Source organism: Mustela erminea, chromosome 6 (assembly GCF_009829155.1).
Source record: "Mustela erminea isolate mMusErm1 chromosome 6, mMusErm1.Pri, whole genome shotgun sequence".
In the NCBI taxonomy this organism is placed as follows: domain Eukaryota; kingdom Metazoa; phylum Chordata; class Mammalia; order Carnivora; family Mustelidae; genus Mustela; species Mustela erminea.
The window spans coordinates 143673993-143692021 of NC_045619.1; the positions used below are offsets into that span (position 1 = coordinate 143673993).

The following is an 18029-nucleotide window of genomic DNA, read 5'->3' on the forward strand; positions in this document are numbered from 1 at the left end:
CGGCCGGAGCGCGGGGCTGGGTTCATCTCGGCGGCCGTGACAAGCACCCTGAACCCCCCCCAGCCCGGCCCCAGCTGCGCTCCGGGACACTAGCCGGGAGCCACTGCTGGATTCGGGCCCACAGCTCGTGGGTCCCGCGGCCGCCGCCAGGGCAGAACGCTTGCCACGTAGCTGTCGTTTCTGAGCTCCCCGCGGCCCCTAGTGCTGTGGGCCCAGACGGTGCCGAGTGTCCCACCAGGACCGCCCAGCCCCCGAGCCGACACTCCATGCCTTTCTGTTGAGCTTCCCCCAACTGCCGGGTCTGTAGATAAGGGGCTCCGAGCACAGGGGTGACGGAGGAACGTTCAGGAAAGGTTTCCTGTGTGAGAGGCACCAGGTAGGTGAGGGGACCGGAGGGAGGGAGGAAGCCCCCGCCCCGTCCTGAGGGAAGACTGCGGCCCCAGTGACGTGCGGGGGACGGGCCTCAGAGCCCGCCATCTCCCCGTCCCTCGGGATCACACGCACCAGTCCTTCAGTGTGTGTGTTTCTTCTCACAACTGGGATTTTGAGTTACCGCTTGGACCAAATTTTCTTCTCCCCCTTAACCATTTCTGCCCCATCCCGTGTTATTCCATTCCGTTCCGTCACGCTGAGCTTGTCCTGTCGTCTCGAATCCCGTGACTTTCGCCAGGCCCTGGAATCAGGTCACGGAGGTCTGCCTGCTTGCTCTTCTTTTCCGGATGGGGCCGGCTCTGCTCGCCCGGTCGGCTTGGCCAGGACCCCATCTCGGCAACACCCCGTCTTCTGCTCCATGGACCCGAGATGCCCGTCCACGTAGTTAAACGGCTCATTTCTCTCAGCGGTGTTCTGCAGTTTCCAGAGCACAATTTTTGCACACATTTTGTTCAGGTGTTTGATGCTACCGCAGTGGAGTTTTTCTTCATTTCATTTTTGGCCAGTGCACAGAACCGTCACTGATTTTTGAAACATCCATCAGTCATTTTTAGTTCTAGTAACTTTTTTTTTTTAAGATTTTTTAAATTTTTTTTGACAGAGACACGGCGAGAGAGGGAACACAAGCCGGGGGAGTGGGAGAGGGAGAAGCAGGCTTCCTGCTGAGCTGGGGGCCCGGTGCGGGGCTCCATCCCAGGACCCAGGATCATGACCCGAACTGAAGGCAGATGCTCAATGAGCCACTCAGGTGCCCCTCTAGTAACTTTTTGATAGGTTTTGTAGGACCTTTTTGTCTACAAAGTTGTGTCACCTGTGGAGAGAGGTCGTTTTCAGTACGGATGCTTCTGTGTCTGTCTGTCCCACTTCCCCTGCCCACATCCGGTTTAACGTTGACGAGGAGCACTGGGACCGCGGTCTGTCCTGGTTCTGGTCTCGTGGGGAAAGCAACCAGTCCCTTGCGTTAAGTATAGCTGAGCTTTGAGTGTTTTTTAGAGGACGTCTACGAGTTCTAGGAAATCCCTTTCATTCCTATTAGGCTAGCTGCTTTATCATGAACCGTGTTGAACTTTGTTAGACCAAATTATTTTCCTTTTTGCTATTGTGCCTGTTGAGATAATTTATGAGGTTTTACGTTTATGTCTCATTCTGTTGATCTGCTGTCTTGCATTAATTGATTGTAGCACGCTAACCCAACCTTGCCATGCAGGGATAAATCCCTTGTGGTCATGTTCCAGAACCCATTCATAGGTTGCTGGTCGTTTTGTTTCGTTCCCATTTTGTTAAGGATTTTCATGTCTACGCTCCTGAGATACAGCGGCTCTGTGGTTTGATCTTCTAATGTCATCGTCTGGTTTTGTGATTAGAGTAATACTGATCTTACAGAATGAGCTGCTAAGTATTTCCTCCTCTTCTATTTTGTAGGAGACTTTGAAAAAAAATGGTATTCTTTATTAAATATTTGGTAGAATTTATCAGTAAAGCCAACTGAGCTTGGGTTTTCTTCTTGGTGAATTATTTGATTACACACGCCATTTCTGATCTCTGTCTCTTCAGAGGCTGTTTCCTCCCGAGCCGGTGTCAGTCGTTGGAACCTTTCCAGTAACCTGTTCGTCTCATTGAAGTCACCTAATGTATCGTCAGGCAGGTGCTTAGAATTCCGTTACAATGCATTTGATGTCTAGGAGTTAGGAGCAAGACCCCTTCTCATACCCCGTGCTAGTACTGAGCCTTCTCTCTCCCTCTCTCTTTTTGCCTGTTCAGGCTTGTTAAAATTTATCAATTTTGTTGCTCTTTTCGAATCATTAACTTTTGGTTTTGTTGCTTTGCTCCATGTATCTATTCTCTGTTTAGTTAATTTCTATTTTAATCTTTATTATTTCCTTCTTTCTGATTGCTTTGCACTCAGTTGCTTGTCGTTGCCTGGCATCCTCAGGTAGAAAGTTAGGTCATCGGTCTGAGATCATTACCTTTGCTCAGTGGAGGCATCCATCCGTAAATTTCTCTTCACATCCTGCTTTGTTCGATGCCATAACTTTTTGCCTGTTGCATCCTCGTTTCGTTAATTTCAAGGTATTTTTAAAAATTTCTCTTGTAATTTTTTTTATTTGACCCATTAGTTATTTAAGAATGTCTTGGTGTTGTTTAATATCTACATTTCTGTGAATTTCTCAAATTTCTTTGTTACTGACTTCTAATTTCATCTCATTAAGGTCAGTGAACATATTTTTTTAATATTTCAGTCTTTTAAATTTATTAAGGCTGGTTTTATGTCCTCTCTTCCTAAGCTCAAGGCCTGTTCTTGAGGATAATATGTATTTTGCTGTTGCTGGATGGAGTTTTCTATAGGTATGTGCTAGGCAGTGTTAGTAACCAGGAAGTTATTTTTAATTAATCGTTAAGATCTTGTGTATCTCTGGGGACTATAATACTGAAGGTTGGACCCAGACTTCAAAGAACGTGTCATGTCTAACTGGAGAAATAAGGCTCAGGAGAAACAGATGTACAATAAAAGACAGTATTTATGGGATAAATTATGCGTAGAGAAAATGATTGTTCAGAATCATCTAATAAATTGAGAATTCTGACGTTTGGAGCGGGGAGGGCTTTAGAACTGGCTAGAACTTCGGACATGAAAGACAGGTGAGACCTGCCTGACTTGTAAGCACGGAGGGGATCGGCAGGAAGCCAGTAAGGGTAACAGGGCTCAGAAATGGGGCGGTCGGTACAAGCCAAACCAGGATTGGAGACTCACCACGTCGACGGCGCGACGGAAGGAAGGGGAGAAGGGGCGGAGGAAGGGTTAGTGATTAGCCGCTGACTGGGAAACAGAGCAAAAACCCTGTGAGAGCCCACGGCTAATTCAACGACCTGATGACGCCGCATTTGTACTAATCACTTGCTGCTTTGCGCGGCCACATTTGGTGCCAGCCCCTCCCGCACGCTCTGCTTTACATCTGTCTGAATAATGCTCGATTTATTGCTTAAAACCTCTGAGGACAAATAGTCCCTTCCTGACCTCGAAAGTCACCTGCCTTTAAATAACGCCACGAGAAGCCGCAGCCCTTCCGGCTGGACTGGCTCTGCACAGCTTCCTCATGTTGCCTGCAACCCACGGACCACTTCTGCGGAACAGCTATGCCGGTCCGACGCTGGGGAAACGCCCCTGAGTGATCCTTTTGGGTGTGCAAACGCTGATTTCACGTGATTCGATTTCCTAGGTCCCCTTCCGGGACAATTCCAGAACCGAGAGCCCCGAAATGCGGGTCTTCGCTGGGGGGCTTCCAGAGACATTTCCCAAATAAACTCGGGATTTTATTAGTGGAAGGAAATACAGGCCACAGCACGTTGGGTTCTCCTTTTCATCCGCAGGCCCAGATTTACATAACAGATTCACTCCAAATTGTCTCTATCTGTCTCTCGGCACAGCATGCCCCATATGGAGGCCTAATGAGCAAATTAACAGAACCTGTGGTGATGCATTTGTGAAGGACAAATTGGTTCCTAACGGAAAGGATCTCTCCACACATTTATCTGCGCGTTTAGAATGCATAACCCTATGAAAGAAGGACCCATTTGCGACAGATTGAATGTCTCTGAATCCAAATTAAGATGTTATTTTTCCTTTGATTTTGAATTTACTTACACTCAAAGTAAGGAAGAAACACGGTTTCTAAAATGTCAGATTCATGACATTTGCTTTGTGAAATCAAGAAATTCCGGTTGTCCCAGGATACTTTACGCTGCATTCTACTGTACTGTACATACATCTTATATTTATATATTTTATAATAGATGATTTATAATACATACTTATAATATGTTCTAATATGTTAGAGATCATAATGTTATGTGATATGCTGTATGGATACATAGCTCCTGCTATTCGATTTCTTCCTACTGTCCATGGCAAGAAAATCTCCATCTGCAAATCCCAGTGTGCGTGTATGTAGCCGTGCTTGAAAGACGAGGTTATCCACAGAATCCTGGGGTAGAACCTTGTTCTCGGGAATGTTCCAACATAAACTCCCTCTGAAACAACAAGCCGGGAATTCACTTGGCCTCCTCTGGAATCACCAAGCACTAAAACAGTCAAGACCATTCTAATTCGCAAAAATGTTATGATGATCCTGGTATTAGGGGAAAATCTTGAAAATGTTGTTTTAAGTCATGGAAAACTAGAGAAAAGTAACTGTCTTTGGCCAATATTTCCCCTAAGGTTTTGCATTGTGCTGTGCTGTGTTTATTTATTGGTGAAAACTACTTCTTTCTTCTCAAGCTTCTGTGGATACGTCTAAACCCCCCTTTTTTTTTAGTTGTAATTTAGGAAATACAACCCTGAAATGTCACTGAATCTCCAGTTTATACGGAGATGGTCAACACAAGAGCTGCTCAGAGCTCTGGGTCGCTTCCACACTGCTTTCTGTATCCGTATTTATGCGTATCTACACACATCTATCCCTGTTTCTCCGTCTGTCTGTCTGTCTGTCTGTCTCTCCATCCACAATGATGGTTAACGGTATGTGTTCACTGGACCAGGCCTTGGGGTGCTCAGACATTTGGTCATACAAGATGCCAGGGGCGTCTCTCCGAGTCTGCGGACGAGACGGGCGTTTGAATCCGGGGACTGACAGACACCTTTTCCTTCGAGGGCGGTGGGCGTCATCCAGTCTGTGGGAGGCCTGAATGAAACAAAAAGACTGAGAGAGAAGGGATTCTGACTTTCTGTCATTGAGCGGAGACATTGGTCTTCTACTGCCTTTGGAGCCAGACTCAGACTGAAGGTGAACCCCCAGCCCTCCCATAGTCGCCAGCCTGGGGATTGCAGATCCTGGGACATCTCAGGCTCCATAATCACGGGAGTCCTTTCCCTCCAAATACCTGTCTGTCTGTCTGTCCATCATCCATCTATCTATCTATCTTCCGGCTATGTGTCTATGTCCATAATGTTGACGTAGGTATGTTCTGTGCACACACATGCAAACGAGTTCATGTTGCACGCATACGCACATGGGAGGGGCAGGTCCTGGGAGAAGTGTGGACACGCTCCCACCATGCCTTCCAGGTTTGCAGCAGACGACTGTTGGCCGTGACCAACAGGGATGTCCGCCGGGATGACCGGAGGTGGTGGTGAACCTGCGTCTAGCCGACCCTGCGATGTGGCAGGCACCATCCCTGGCTTGGGTCTCTGAGCTGACGTAGCAGACGGAACTTGAAAATTTGTCTTGTGTTTTTTCCTTAAAAAAATCAGCAGTTCTAATGCTCATTTCTACGGGATCTCCTCCTCACTGTTGTCACGGCGTCTGCTGCTCATCCTGAATCTGTCTCTTCACTGTGTTGCTAGGCAATTCCCGACATGGCTGGATTTAAATAAACACGGAGACAGCGCACAGAGCACACCCCTCCAGCCGCCGCTCCCTCCTCACACCGAAGCTGGAGGCAGTGCGACCCTCCGCGCAAGGTCCTGTGACACATTCCGGGGGGTCATTTGAAAGAACTACACCTGAAAACACTGATAAGATAAAAACAGTACAGTAATAGGTAAAAAGATGTATTTTTAGAATTTTGTAAGTAGTGATGGTTTCGTCATATCCCATCCCAAGATTTAATGTTAAATCTTCTTTTAAAATTTTTCTTTACTTTTTAAAATAAAACTAATGTTTGTTATCTTTCATGGGCTTTCATTTATTTTACACATATTTCACTGGAATGAAACATCTCCTAGTAAATATTTCATACCTTTGGATCTCAGAATTAATCATTCAAGAATATTTACTAAAGGCCCATGTGAAAGTGCTCAGTGAGAGGGGCACCCAGGTGGCTCAGTCGGCGGACCGTGCGTGACTGGGGTCGTGGGTTCGAGCCCCGCGTTGGGCATGCGGCCTACTTTACATAAATAAATCAGTTTAGGGAGGTGCCCAGTGAGACCTTTTATGGAATATAATGGTAGAGGAAAACCAGCTCTTACCCTCCGGAAAGTCACAGTCAGAGCTTGTCGTGAATACCCGTTCTTATTTCACAGAGGACGGGCCTTCATTTTGGGTGTGTGTGTGTGTGTTTTCTGATTATCGAAGTAATGGGTACTCATTGTAAGAAAATAAAATAAACAGAACATTTTACCCACTCGAGTGATGCTGTCACTGGGATGGCGCTCAACACTCGGCAGCCCACCAGGGCGTCTGGCCAGGGAGGGACCGATCGAATGAAGGGACACAACACGATAAACTTGAAGACAGGTCTGGATATGGTCTGTCCATCCGTACCCCACCTGTCACCCTCGCCCTCCAGGGTGTCCACGAACACAGGATACGTAGTGATGCGAAAACTGTGTGTGTGGACTTCTGTCTGAGCGGAAGGAGTCACGTTAAGGGTGGAGGAGTCCACACTGGCGCTGGGACATCGCTGTGCTGCCGGGGTCACGCCCACTCAGAGACCACGTCCTCTCCCTGTCCCTGGGGACGACGGGACACACGCTGTCATACAACCCACGAGAAAGCTCCCCTCTCAGCGGCCAGAGCAGCACCGTGGACTCTGCTCTGGTGCTTCCTGAGTGTGTCCAGCACCACGCCGGAGATCACCGCACCGCTGGATGCGCGGGGCCGCACACGTGTTCCAGAGGAACGTCCTGGAGACCATCTGGGACCAGAAAGATTCATCTGACTCCAAATAAATGATGTGCAGAACTTCATGGACCCAACCAAGGGTCTTAGAAAACCAGGTTTGAGAAGCAGAAAAGAAGGGAAGGAAGGAAGAAAGGCTGGAAGGGTGGACGGATGAAGGGGGGGGGGAGGGAAGGGGAAACCAGGTCCTTATCAGAAGGGAGGTCAGCTGGAGAAGAGCAACCGTAAACCAAAGCCATCTCTTTCCTTCGGAGTGTGTTGTTTCCCCTCCAAAAATGTGTGCAACAAACTTGGGAATAATTTGCGGGACATTTCCCACATCCTATTTTACGCAAATCATAATCATTCCATATGTTGTTTGGCTTGTTTATGAAGTTTAAAAGTAGCTCTTTAGAAAAATGCATGCCTAATGGGATCTCGAAGAAGCTTATGCTTTTAAAGAGAAGCCCACGTCCCTGCAAACAGATACAGTTTTCAAGATACACATACTCTCCGTAATAATTTCTTTCTCCATAAATTAATTCTCACTATCCTCCTCGGCTTTGGTATTATACTAAAAATAGGGGTTAGATTGACTATCCCATTTTTTTAAACAGGAGTTTGACTGAATAGTGCATTCGGTTATGCCTCCTTGTCCAAAGTTCGTTGCAAGAACACTCGTATTTTTATCGATATTATAATCAGTTACATTAACATAAAAAAGTCGTGGTTTTTGAAAGAAAGCCTGCTCGTTGTGCATCTCACGACTACACGGACAGACAAAAGTCTTCGCATCTGTGTGCCATTCCACAGCAAATGCATACTGCCCCAGAGGATCATGGGAAGACGCCAAGGACGCAGCCTCTTCCCGAAGCCAGAAGTGTGTTCTGTCGTGAATACACACACCCGCAGTCGGCGGCTGGAGGGAGCCTGAGAAGGAGCGGAAAGACCATGACACCCCCATTTGTTCACATTCATCACCAACAGGTCTGGGAGCCTCTCTAGGTATTGGGCTGTTTGGGGGTTTTGTTGTTGTTGTTGTTGTTGTTTTAATGTTCAGTAAGCCAACATGTAGTACATTCGTTTTTGATATAGTGTTCAACGATCCATCAGTTGTGTACAACACCCAGTGCTCATCACAACACGTGCCCTCCTTAACACCCGCCCCCCACTACCCCATCCCCCACCCCTTCTGTAACCTTCCGCTTGTTTCCTGGAGTCCAGGGTCTCTCATGTTTTGTCTCCTTCTCTGATCCTTCCTCATCAGTTTTTCCTCCCTTCCCCTATGGTCCTTGGTACTATTTCTTATGTTTTACTTATGGGGGAAACCATATGGTAACTGTCTTTTTCTGCTTGATTTATTTCACTCAGCAAAATCCCCTCCAGTTCCATCCATGTTGATGCAAATGGTGGGTGTTCATCCTTTCCGATGGCTGAGGAATATTCCATTGTGTATATGGACCACATCTTCTTTATCCATTCCTCTGTGGAAAGGCATCTCAGCTCCGTCCACAGTTTATCTCTTGTGGACGTTGCTGCTATGAACATTGGGGTGCAGGTGCCCCTTCTTTTCACTGCATCTGTATCTTAGGGGTAAATATCTAGTAGTGCAATTCCTGAGTCTTAGGGTAGCTCTATTTTTAACATCAAGGAACCTCCATATCTTCCATACTGATTCCCCGAGTGGCTGCACCAGCTTGCATTCCCACCAACAGTGTAAGTGTTTCTCTTTCTCCACATCTTTGCCAACATCTGTTGTACCCTGTCCTGTTAATTTTGGTCATTCTAACTGGTATAAGATGGTATCTCTTTGTGGTTTTGCTTTGCATTTCTCTGATGGCGAATGATGTGGAACACTTTTTCATGTGTCTGTTAGCCATTTGTATGTCTTCTGCCCATTTCTTGACTGGGTTATTTGGTTTTGGGGTGTTCAGTTTGATAAGTTCTTTATAGATCTTGAATATCAGCCCTTTGTCTGTAGTGTCATTTGCAAATATCTTCTCCCATTCCATGGGTGGCCTCTTTGTTTTGTTGACTGTTTCCATTGCTGTGCAGAAGCTTTTTATCTTGGGGCACCTGGGTGATTTAGTGGGTTAAGCCTCTGCCTTTGGTCTCAGGGTCCTGGGATCGAGCCCCACATCATGCTCTTTGCTCAGCAGGGAACCTGCTTCCTCCTCTCTCTCTCTCTGCCTGCCTCTCTGCCTCCTTGTGATATCTCTCTGTCAGATAAATAAATAAAGTCTTTAAAAAAAAAAAAAAAGCTTTTTATCTTAATGAAGTCCCAATAGTTAATTTTTGCTTTTGCTTTCCTTGCTTTTAGAGACGTGTTTTGAAAGAAGTTGCTGTGGCTGATCTCAAAGAGGTGACTGCCTACATTCTCCTCTAGGATTTTGATGGATTCCTGCCTCACATTGTGGTCTTTCATCCATTTTGAGTTTATCTTTGTGTGTGGCATCGGAGAATGGTCCCGTTATATACTTCTATATATAGCTGTCCAATTTGCCCAACATCATTTATTGAGGAGACTTTTTTCCATCCGATATTCTTTCCTGCTTTGTTGAAGATTAGTTGACTACAGAGCTGAGGATCCATTTCTGGGCTCTGTATTCTGTTCCACTGATCTATGTGTCTGTTTTTGTGCCAGTGCCATACTGTCTTGATGAGCACAGCTTTACAATAGAGCTTGAAGTCTGTCATTGTGATGCCCCAGCTTTGGTTTTCTTTTTCAACATTCCCCTGGTGAGTCAGGGTCTTTTGTGATTTCATACAAATTTTAGGATTATTTGTCCCAGTTCTGTGAAAAATGTCAAATGTATTTGATGGAATTGCACTGAATGTGTAGGTTGCTCTGGGCAGCATAGATATTTTAAACAATGTTTATTCTTCTAATCCATGAACATGGAATATTTTTCCATGTCTTTGTGTCTTCCTCAATTTCTTTTATAAAAGTTCTGTTTCTTGAATACAGATCCTTTACCCCTTTGGCTAGGTTTATTTTTAGGTATCTTACAGTTTTGGTGCTGTTGTAAATGGAAATGATTCCCTAATGTCTCTTTCTATAGTTACATTGTTAGTGTATAGAAAAGCAACTTATTTCTGTGCATTGGTATTCTGACATATTACTAAATTGCTCTGTGAGTTCTAGTAATTTGGGGTTGGAGTCTTGGGTTTTCCATAGAAAGCGTCATGTCATCCGTGAAGAGAGAGAGTTTGACTTCTTCTTTGCCAGTTTGAATGCTTTTTATTTCTTCTTGTCTGATTGCTGAGGCTAGGACTTCTAGGACTTTGTTGAACACTAGTGGTGAGGGTGGGCATCCTTGTCATGTTCCTGACCTTAAAGGAAGAGCTCTCGGTTTTTCCCCACTGAGAATGATATTCTCCGTGGGCTTTTCAGAGATGGCCTTTAGGATATTGAGGTATGTTCCCTCTATCTCTATACTATTGTTTTAAACCAGGATCAGGCCCAGGCTGAAGTCAGGAAGACCAAACGAAAGAGGACACAGGAGGACAGTATTGTCTTGGAGGACCCAAAGCAGACACTGGATGGGCTTCATTGGGTCCCCACAGAATTCATACCTTGAAATCGAATTCCCAGGACCTCAGACTGTGACTGTATTTGGAGACAGGGTCTGAAAAGAGGGGACTAAGGTAAAATGAAGTCACAAGGACAGACCCCAATCCAGTCTGACTGGTGCCCTTATAAGAAGAGGAGAGCAGGACTCAGACATGTGGAGGGACGGTCACGTGAGGACACACGGAGAGGACGGCATCTACACACCCAGGACAGAGGCTTCGGGAGACACCAGACCTGCCCACACCTGCACCTTGGTCTCCTAGCCTCCAGGTTGCGAAACAGTAAATATCCCTTGTTTATGTGCTGAGTTTGGGGTGCTTGGTGACAGCAGCCCAAACGGACTCATGCAGGTGACAAGTGGGTTCTAGATTCTTCTGGGAAGGTGGCCCCATCGCAGGGTGGCTGAGAGCAGCTTCCCATCGGGGGATGCACATCCTGGCCTCGCGAGGGGAGCAGGAGCTCTCTCTCCTTGCCTTCCCAGAGAGAGTTGCAGGCATGCACGGAGCACTAAGTGGGAAGTTCCACGCTGTTTGGCAGCTTGTACAGACCTGCACTATCAGGTACCTCCTAAGAGATTATTTATAAGCATCTCAGGAAGAGAAGAGAAGGAGAGAGTGAATAGAACTACATCACTTGCCTCCCCCAGGAAGCCTTACTACGGTCCTGTTGACAGCAGCATATCCATTTAAAACAAAAATATAGCCTTCCATGGGCCCTAGGGTCTTCACTGTGGCAGTGAGCCAGGAAATAGAAAAAAAACGACACGAGGATTATTATTTGGGGGGTAAATTCTATGTATATTTCCCCTATGCTGACAATCAGCCGACTAATTTATTCAGTCACCAGCTTTAGAAAGGCCTTCTGGGATGCCGACAAGAAGACAAGATTTGAGTCTCAGTTGTAAATCAAAATTGCTCCAACTAGATATTCTTGACTAATATCACTAATATTTTCCAGGCATGGAAAATGGTCTCTACAATGCTAGAAAACAACTTTAAGAGCTCCTATAAATGACAGACAAAAAATATGTATTTACCTTCAAATAAATTTTTACAAAATACGAGCCTCTGGTTCTGAGTCTGTTGCTTCTTTAGTGATGATGAAGGCAAAGTAATTGTTTACACAATAAATGGGGATCTCCGGCCACGGGGTTTCTTATAAAAATGAATAAGGAGCCTCAGCAGCGAAGAGCTTTCAAAGTAGAGCAGAAGGAGCGAGTTGCTTTCTGTCACTGAGGGACAGTGGTCGGGAGCCGGACACGTCTGCGGGGGGTCTGCTCTGGGTCTCACGACACCGCAGCCGAGGTGTGTTGCCTGGAGCTCTGGATTTTCTTCCAGACCTCAGAATTCAGTTCAGCGGCTGTGGACACTGGGTCATGTTTTCTCGGGCTGTCCCTGGGCACTGCTCGGCAGGGACAACTACCTACACTTTTGCACTCAGACCCCCACCACCGGCTGGCCCTTGTCTCCAAGACCAGTGGCAGAAGGTCCCTCTTCAACCACCAAGATAGTGACACGCATCCCCCCTTTGCCATACTCTGTTGGCTAAAAGCCAGTGGCCGGTCCCACCTGCGCTCAGCAGGAGGGACATCAGTGACACGTCACCATGATGTCACCACAGCAAGGGACAGAGAATTTTAAAGATGGGTGACAACATAGTGCAACGGAAGGAGGCAGGGGAAATCTAGAAAAAAGGTGAGTGGCCCGTAACTGGACGTCATGGGAGGCGGTGTCTGTAAACCAAAGGTGAGAAGGGAGGTAGGAGAGACGTCCACGCTCGGGCACGGAGCCCCGAGAACGCACAGCTGGCAGAGAAGGAGAAGAGCAAAAGCGCTGAAAATGTAATGACTCAACTCACTTTCAGATTTGTTAAAATATAAAACCGAAAGGCACACAGTTAAATCAGTGACGTGGAGAAAACCACATTAGCAGACAGAAAGCACAAAGAAAGGCAAGTACCACTCTGAGCCAATCAAAGCGGACGGCGGAGACAAGAGGTCTAAGGTGCATATTTATCCACTGAACCCTAGGAAAAATGTGGAAAAGCTGGAAAAGAAGCCAAGACCAAGAACACAAAACCAAAGCAAAATTCTAAGCCATAGAAAACTTACCATGTGCTGATTATTTCTAATTCCAACAAAATGACAGAAAAATCAGGCAAATTTTAATTATAAAAACTAACTAGAATAATGTACAGGCATGTGCATTTTAAAAATTTCAAAGTGTAAATAAAGACCACAGTAGCTTCATAATCTTGTCCAGCTGTAATTTTTAAAGGGTGATGTACATCATTTTTAGACGACTTGCAATAAAAAACAGGAATTTAAGAATTTTGTACGCAGCCAAGTTTTCGTTGCTGGGTCGCGGTAACCAGCGGCAAGAACATCTAATGACGTGCGGATTATTAACTCTTCTCCGGTCCTTCTTGCGGAAAAAAGAATTTAAGCACAATTTCAACTAAGAAGATATTGGACAATAAACAATTCAAACATAAACTAAACTAATTTAGATCTAACCTAGGACCAAAAATATGGACTGTGATAACACAAGGAAAGCATGTTAAGGATAAACCTGGGCCAGTGTTTCAAATGTGGCAAAATACGGGTCAATAAATCAGACGATTTGAAAAATAACTTTTTAAAAAGACCAGTTATTTTTTCAGTATGGACATAAGGAACGGCATGAGTCATAACGGGGCAATAAAATCTCTCCCCTTACGGAAGCCAAAGTGTGATTTTGATCATCAGGTAATTAAATAATTAAAGAAATACTTTTGTATTTCTTCCGCCTCTCTAGCATAGAGGAAAGGGAAAACTAACAACAGAGAAGATCGCGGGGGAAAAACAGAAAACAAAAACAAACAAAAAACATAATAAAAGAAAACAGTAATCCCCCAAATGACAATTAATCTAATGCTCGGTTTCAAAACCATTTGAAACAGTGTCACTGAAACACAGAGACCTGTTGGAGCGGAGTACTGAGAACCTATCCGCTCGGATAGAACAAACAGATACCAAAGAGCTTAAAACACAAAGTAAATATGCAAGTACTACGCATGTAAAGATCTCCCATTATGCATCCCACGCTGAAAAACATTCCTAAATCCCCAGCGGTGGAAAACACACCGGCTGTATTTGCTCAACATACTGTGACACAGCGGCAGAATTTTAAATGTATCCCTTGCATACGTGTGTGTATTTTTTTTCTTAAACGGTAAGTGTGGTGCAGAATGCGTGTTTGGGAATTTAGCTCTGACTCGGACGTTCGTAGCTCATCCAGCAGACTGATGAGCCCGCTGCATCCATCTCCGTGATCGGCCCTGATTTCTCCCGCTAAGCCAAGTGTTCGTCAAATTCTGCTCATGATTAGTTCCTTTTTTTCAAATGAACACGATAAAGAATGGATAAAGATAAAGATAAAAATGTGCTCAGTGTTCCAGCCCTAGAATGTTCATCTACGATGTTAGTCATGGAGTCATTTCTCCAACGTTAATCTATGCCTATTGATGTTATCAAAGCTCTGCTCCTCTGGAAAATAACATAACTATCAAAAGCAGCCTGCAGAGAACCGCCACCCCCGCCCCCAGCATTGTCGGGCAGGTAGCAGGAGACACAAGAGAAACAGTTCCCTAGGAACTGTACAGAACGGCTGTTAAGAAATTTCCATATAAAGGAGCCCTCCGGGTTCTTCTTCCGAAAGACCAGCCAGCCCTCTCCCACACACGAGTCTTCCGTGTTATTTACTGAGGAGCAGACTTTTGCTTCCTCTCCCGACACAGCCACAGGATCCAGAGAGAAAGCCATCCTTATGCAAGACGTCTGCGTTGGACCTCGGTGCCCGCTCCCCTCCGGCCTCACACATCTCCATCCCAAGGCCCTGCCTCGCTTGGCACTCAGCCAGCCTGCCAGTACCGGGAGACAGCTTCAAGAAGCAGGACCGCTCCCGGAGCTCCCAAGCACCACCCTAAAAATAGCTGGAAACGAGGCAATGTTGAACGGGAAGAAAATTCTACTTTACCAATTACGCCCAAAGAAAGTGAATGTGTAAATACAGATGATGTCTGGACTGCTTTTCCTTTGTGGCTTTTCTTCCCTGCACAATCCCAGTGCCTCGATGTGTTTGTGCAGGACCACGAGAGGATGGAGAATGCAGACACTCGCTGACAAGCTTCAAGCGCCCGAAGAAAGCTGTACCCCGAGTAAATAGTCATCTCGGTTTATAGAGCACCTTTTACTTGAATATCCAAAAAACATGAAACATTTAACTGATGGCATCTGTCACAGGGTGTGTCCTACCTCGATGTGGTGTATCCATTGCAGACCTGTCTAGTTGACCTGTACCCCTTCCCACTAGAAACCAAGCCCATGCCCTTCTTTTATTTCCACCTTCTCAAAGAACTCTTCCCCTAGCCCTGCCCGAGAGTGGCTACGGTGTCTCTTCTACGCCCACGGGTACCCTGTCCAAAGCCTGCCATGTTTCCTCCCCTGTAGAGGGTGCTGACTGAACAAGGGATGCTAAAACCTGTAACATGTTTCAACAGGATAATACTCTTCTCAGTTACAAAAAAACAAAAAGCCCACTTGTATTTAGGCTGTCCTCCGCAATGTAAAGAAGTGTGGCCTGCATCCCCCATTCTTCATTTGGTGGAAACCCCAGTCCTTACTTCTGTGCACACTCTCCAAGATGCCCCGGCCGTGGTCCGGATCTGCTTCATGCAGTTCACAGCGCTGACCCGCAGAACGTGCTTAGGTTGGAGGAGTGCGCTGACAGCCACGGCGCTCTGAGTGTGGTTGCGATTCCTGCGACGCACCTATCCATGTCGAGTGGCCCTAGTTTCCCAAGTCCGTACTGGTCACTTGGCTTTCTCTCTTTGTCTGCCCACAGGTAATGTCCCCTCCCCCATCATTCTCGTTCCTGGGCCCAGGGATCCGCCCCCCTCTCTCGCCCACTTCTCCCGTTCTGCAGAGCAGTAAGTGCACGTAACTCCGTTTGTTATATCGAGAAACATCCCTTTGCCTTGACTCCTTGGGGGACACCTGGGGTCTTACCTTGATCTGCACCGAGGTGAAAAAATATTTGCCCAAACAATAATTTTCCCTTTAAAATGAATTCTGATGCCTGATGTGGAATCAGAAATAGAGACTTTACCTAACAAATAAGTGTGCAAAGATGGAGAGGGTCAGATACTTGCAAATGGCTTTCAGGTATCTAGTTTAAAGGTGTGAATATAATTCTTGGTATTTGAATCATGTCCACACCAAGCAAAAATAATGAAAATGAAAAAACTCATTCTCTCAGATTTCCTGCACTCAAAATTCCAAACAATTAACTTGCATGCTTGCATGACTTTTTTCCCGATTTGGTAGAATAGGTAAGTTGCTCGGCTATTGCACAGAGACAACCTGAGACATCCGTCTTGATTTCCTTACTCCCTCAGGTATCATTCCCTAATAAATATATGCACTCCATAAAGCCTATATCATAAATATAGACAGCTGACTCATCATGCTAACTAACAGGATTTTAGTCGTTTCCCCAAAGAATGTGCAAAGCAATTCAGCTCCAATCCAAGTGGAAAAATAAAAAATCTCTGCATCTTATATTTTTAGCAAGCATCATACTTCGTTATATAAGAATGCTGAGGAAAAGTGTAAACCCACACCTAATATAGAGAAACCATCCAGAGGGCATGTCCTACCCTTTTCCCAAGATGCTATGATTGTGCTCATGCTCCTCAACGGGTTCCGAAAATATCGGTCACAGTCAATTGATTGACAAACAATGATTGAGAATCTGTTCTATGCAGAGCCCTGCACTTGATGCCCTGGGACAAATAATGAACTAAGAGCTGGCCTCACACAGAATTACATAATGTTGCAGTCTTAACATTGACATGAACTTGATGGTGCATTATGAGGTCGTAGCTGGTTTACAGCCAGTCGCATTGCAGAAGCTCAGAAAGAGAGCAGAGTGACGTGTGTGTGTGTGTGTGGAGATGGTAGAGTGTGCGTCTGTGTGTGCTTGAGTGCACGTGTGTGTTCCATATGCACATGAAGACCAAAAGTTTTTGAGGAAGAAATAATGCAAGATACCTACATAGCCAATCCAGGAAGTTCATGAAATGCCATGATAAAGGGCAGTGAGTTTATGAGAAATTTCACTTTGGTCCCTCATGGAGGCGTGAGATACAAGGGGGATATGAAATCAGTTAGTTTTCATTGGTGGTGACACATCTGACAAGGACTGGAGTCCCACACACAGGTTTGTGACTTATCTGACCTCTGCGTCAGGGGGGCAAATGCAGTAAAATGAAGACAAAGTCATTTAACCTTGACTTGAGAATTTATCCACCAGAGTAGTGCTTTTTTCTTTTTTTACGACTTATTTATTTTAGATAGAGAGGGAGAGGGAGAGAGAGGAGGGGACAGGGAAGAGGAAGAGAATCTCCAAGAAGACTCCCTGCTGAGCAAGGAGGCTGATGGGGGGTTCAATGCCACGGCTCTGAGATCATGAATGGACCCAAACCAAGAGTCAGACATTTAACTGACTGAGCCATCTGGCCACCCCAGTATAGTGCTTTTTCTTTCTTTCCTTTTTTTTAATTCCTCACTTCCAAGTCCCAGAATTTAAAACTTTTACCTTACCTCCATTCTTCTTTTTGAAGGCCAATCTTTCAAATGACCATAATTTCCAGTTTTGCATACTTGGAATTCAGTGGCACACTGTGCTGCCTATCAGAGAGTGGTCGGAATTCCCCAGTCCTGTTCGTAGGAAAGCTGCCCTCGAGCTGGCCTCATTCTGAATTCCTGTACATTGTCTGCATCCTGTTTTGGAACTCAGCTCTTTTAGGGGAACTCCAAGGAAAGAAGCAAAAAAGAGCCACAGAGTTTCATCTTCTCAAGGGATTCCCACCCATGGCTCTCTTCTCGCTGACACATGAGGCAGAAAGCAAGCATAATGGAGTTCTCCCATGGAACTGAAAGGCACCTGCCATGCTCAGAGGAGGCCACTAGGAACCACACAATGAGTCCCAGTTGTTACCAGAGGCCACAAACACCAGGCTTACTGAGTCCTCTGGACCTTCATCCAGCATGAAATTAGATAACAAGAATGTCAGCAGCTCAAAGTTTACTAGAAGTACATACAACAGAAGACATGTGTATATTAATATGATTATGAAAACATGTCTCCTATGCATGTTTAAGTTCTATATTAGTCAAACAAACAGAATCTAAGAATAAGAAACATTAAAAAGAAGAGAATATGAAGTAGAAGAAATAGAGATAATCACCAACTCTAGTAAAATTCAAAATTAAATTAATCATTGATCATTGATAATGTGTTTTATAAAATTTATTGTAACTGTGTAGAATGTTCTCAAAGATAAGTAATACAAAGTTAAAATATTTAATATCAAAAAAATTAAAT

At 45.3% G+C, this 18029-nt stretch overlaps 1 long non-coding RNA gene across 1 annotated transcript; it reads left to right on the forward strand.

The window, feature by feature from the left end:
* Positions 1 to 338: 338 nt before the first annotated feature.
* Positions 339 to 5917, forward strand: LOC116592540. The gene is made up of 3 exons (XR_004286515.1): positions 339 to 376; positions 5081 to 5213; positions 5774 to 5917. It is a non-coding gene; the product is annotated as an uncharacterized LOC116592540 (long non-coding RNA).
* Positions 5918 to 18029: the final 12112 nt, after the last annotated feature.